At 35.6% G+C, this 4,332-nt stretch overlaps 1 long non-coding RNA gene across 1 annotated transcript; it reads right to left on the minus strand.

The window, feature by feature from the left end:
- Positions 1-265: 265 nt before the first annotated feature.
- Positions 266-4,143, minus strand: LOC135199228 (uncharacterized). Its single transcript, XR_010310984.1, has 3 exons — positions 1,868-4,143; positions 448-604; positions 266-314 (listed from the first exon to the last, which is right to left on the minus strand). It is a non-coding gene; the product is annotated as an uncharacterized LOC135199228 (long non-coding RNA).
- Between the last annotated feature and the right edge of the window lie 189 nt (positions 4,144-4,332).

A 4,332-nucleotide genomic window follows, 5' to 3' on the forward strand; every position in this document is an offset into this window, starting at 1 on the left:
TAGTATACAGTAATTATTTTCCTTTTTTTGGGCTTGAGCAATTATTAAACAAAATCACTGAAACACTTTCACTTAGAACAGGCACTAGTAATACTGTATATGCTAATCAAATTACAGCATAAACACTTGAAGGTTTTTTTTATAATTTACTGACATTTTACCTCCTTTAAAAAAACAATATTAATGAAGTAAAAATGGAAATGTGCACTCAACTGTACCTGTGCCAGATTTTTCAAAAAATGCTTTCAAATGTTGCAGTACTGCATCAGAGTTGTATGTTATTGCTGGTGCTGCAGATGTATCATTTGGATTACCTGTGAAAGTGGGAAAGAGTTACTAGTATAACTAACATTTTCAGTGCATAATACTGTACTATAAAATGTATTATAAAACAAATTACAGTATATAACAATCTTTATATTATAGCAATAACATATTCATCCACACCTGCAAGCTGTTGATCTGGACATGCATTTTTATTGAGTCTTGAGGAATCCAGAGTCACAAAGTTCTTGCAGGAAAAGTGAAGACTGCATACTCTACAACAGTTTTTTTTACATATTTTGTACTTTTATCAAGAAGACATTTAATCCACTGTAGGCATCTGCAAATACATAGACATAGATATATGAAGCAGGGTGGCAATTCATCATTTGTCATTTGAGGGAAGTTGAAATCCATGTCTAAGGGAAGTTACAATATACAATATTTCTTAATAGTTATATATCTGATATTTAGGTACTTATTCCTAAAATATTATATACTGTACATAAAACAATACATGTGTCAGACAAATCTAAGAACCTAGAGGAATGAATAGTTATTATATTTCATGATTATTTATTAGCTCTTGATCAGTCAGAACCTATTTTATAACAATTTATTAAAATCTCATAGCCCAATTGTGGGAGTTCTCAAAAATGCATATTCAATTGGCACCCTTTTATGAAGGTAATGTAAACCAACACTTCTGCCTGGTATTTTCTAGTAAAATGCCATTTCTGCAAAGAAGCATGCACATTCCATAAAAAAAATCTGAAACAAATTATTCTAATTGACTTGAAACCCATGTTTCTTTTTGCATCATGTACAGTACAAGCAAAATATCATAGGTTTTCACAACTTGTTTTGCCAATTTATTACTACTGTATTACTGCGTACATTTGCTGCCAAATGGTCAAATTTACTTTGGAATACTATGTGGGGTGTTGGTACCAATTACAAGATTTCATTTTAAAAATTGAACAATTATGAGCATATAATGCAGAAACATAGATGAAACGGTAAGAATGGATCTTGTGGGAGCAGATATGCTGGTTTGCATGTAATTTTTTATTTTATTTTGAATGCTTTTATCCATACATATAGGAAAATTCAATCATAGATTAAAAGGTTAGTGAACTTCATTGAAATTAAAGTAAAACACTCTAACTTAACTAACCTACTTATGCTCTCCCATATGAAATCTCCCAGAAGATCCAGACAATGGATTGTCTTTGTAAAACAAACAGACGATGAAGCAGGTGCAATGCTACCGCCATCTTCATTTCATGCCAGGTACTAAATTGTATGCGGCCGATGCGGCTGTGGCTTGAGCTTCCCATCTTTCGTGTATTGTCTTTGGTAGTTACATCATCTAATATGACAGCTGTTCCTCCCTGCGAAGGCTCCCCAGGCCGGTGAGTGACTCCGGTCTTATTTTTATGTGTGTGTGTGTGTGTGTGTGTTTGAGGTGGAATATATGTCAGCATAGTGAAGGTATGTGGACGATTTAGGTACCAACAAAAATGTAGGAGGTCCCGTCCCCCAGGTAGACACAGGGGTAGAGTTCGATCCCGAGGGACAACACAGGATAATCATCTCTTACCTGGCAATTGCCTCCCTACGAGCCTCCTCACGAGCCCTAAGCTCTCCTGGACCAGCAGCTGGAGATGGACAACACAGGACAGTGGTTGCCGTAACGCCTCCTACGTGGCGGGACAGCGACGACCACGTCTTCCGCCAAATCCTCAGGCGGGAAACAGGAGTACAGGGGCGTCGCAAGTGACGATAACCTGCGATATCACAGCCGTGATCAAACTCCACAATGCACTTACGCCGTAGATGGCTCAGCACATCTACGGAAAACCACTTCCAAGGGAGGTCCGTCGGAGTATTCCTCCAAAAAGGCGTAATATAAATCTCCAGAAGGCTGCCAACTAAAGAGCGTACGTCCAGAAGCTTATACAGGCCCGAACTGTCTTCGCCAGCCTCCACTCACTGCACTACAGTTCCATTCCAACTCGAAAACAAAATAAAAACAATCGTTAACACGATAGTTAGGCAATTCACAACAAGAGGAGGAATCACTGAGCAAAACCACTGAACGTTACGTTAACGTAAAAAAAAATGCAGCCGCTGAACTGAATATAAGAGATCACTTGAAACTAATAAATTCTGTTCTATTCCCAATATGAATATTAGCCAATTATTGCGAAGTATCGCTGAGCCAGAAAAGCGAGTAATAAGAAAAATAGAAAAGATAATATATAAGATTAATTATTATTATTATTATTATTATTATTATTATTATTATTATTATTATTATTATTATTATTATTATTATTATTATTATACTCCTTTATGTCACTCTCCCATATCCTAGTGATGTTAATCGCCAAACATCTATCAAAAAAATTTAAAAAGAAATGGTTTAATTTTTGTTACGAAAAATGGCTGTCGGCCAAGCCTATTACAATATGGAGACGACACTATTATCACGAGAAACAGAACGACCATTTTGAGAATTTTACAATACTAAAATACGAAAGCTTTTAAAACTGGAAACCTTCAGAAATTAGAGGGCGATGTTTTCTTCTAAAGTTGCTACCTGCAAATTTCGAGAATATAATGTTTAGCACAGTAACTCACCGTACCGTCCGGGGCGAGGAAGGTGGTCGGTCTCTCGCGCGTTTCCTGTAATTTGAAAAATATTATATGAATACATCAATACAAACCAATTTATGAATGGATTTTAGCTAAAACAAAATATGAAATAAAATGGAACTAATTTCTACTTATTTTCAAAAAAGTATCCTTTACTGATTTGTCATAGGACTTCTTTCTTCTTAACATTCCAACTTTGTTTTCCTTTTCTTTCTTGTTCTGTTTAGTCTCTAGACTGTTACCTAGTAAATTATTTTTAGGTCATCCTTGCATTATTTAATATCAAGGAAAATCTTTAAATAAACTTGCTTCTGACGTTCATTATGTTCTTCAAAAAAAATTCACCAGAGATGTATGCTTTTATATACTGTCACCAAATGTAATATAACAAATGTGTGAAAGAAGTGTTCGGTGAATTCCTCACAAGAGTGTCTCTCAAATCAATCCATTTACTGAATGGACTCCCAGCATCCCGCACACCAGTGTTCCAACAATGATTTCTCGGTTTAAATTGTTCTCTTTTCCCAAGTCAGTTACCGAAAATCCAGGCAGGATATCTATAGTCTAGTTAAAAAAAATCCCATCCTGTCCTTTTTATAGCACTAATTAATGTAATTAGTTCCTGGCCGCTTCCATCAAGCAGTGGAAAACAAAATCTCAGCTTGTGTGTGTCATTTGTCCAAGGAATTTTTGCTGTTCCGGCAAGTTCTTTCCTCGGTCAGAGTCTGCGTTTTCTCATTTGGGTAAAATACGTCGACCGGTAATTTACAATTATTATTACATTTTCTACTGGAAAAATATATGTTTACTCTTATCAAGGAAAAAATTAGTTTCCCAATACCCTACAAAACTGACAATACTTTAATACACCAGTTTTATTTATCCGATTGTTCAAGATTAGGTTATCTTCGCAAAAGGTTTTATGAAGGGTTAGGAAAAAAGAAACGCTAGAAGTTTTATCAATGTAGAATAAAAAACATAATGATTACCACCCTATTTGTCCTCCTCCATTCAGAAAGAGAGACTCACAGCATTCCACGGTCGACACTCAAATGAGATGTCTGCAGTATCAAATGGAGACTTCCTTCCTTCCTTCCTTGCTCAATTCACCACAGGATATGGAACGACGTCATAAATAAAAAAAAAAAAAATTCCAGGAATCCAGTTCACCTTCGGCGACAGTCGCAAGGAAAGCTGATCTAAAGAAAGAGCCGACTGAGGTTCAGTGCACTGATGACAAGAGTCGAAAACATCTGTCATTCCCTGAGAAGTGTATGCACTAGACTCCTATTAATTACAATTCAGATTCTTTTATAACGTCCAGGAAGTTTATGTAAACCACAGATGTATATGCACACACACACACACACACACATATATATATATATATATATATATATATATATA

This window comes from Macrobrachium nipponense, chromosome 25 (genome assembly GCF_015104395.2).
Source record: "Macrobrachium nipponense isolate FS-2020 chromosome 25, ASM1510439v2, whole genome shotgun sequence".
NCBI lineage: Eukaryota > Metazoa > Arthropoda > Malacostraca > Decapoda > Palaemonidae > Macrobrachium > Macrobrachium nipponense.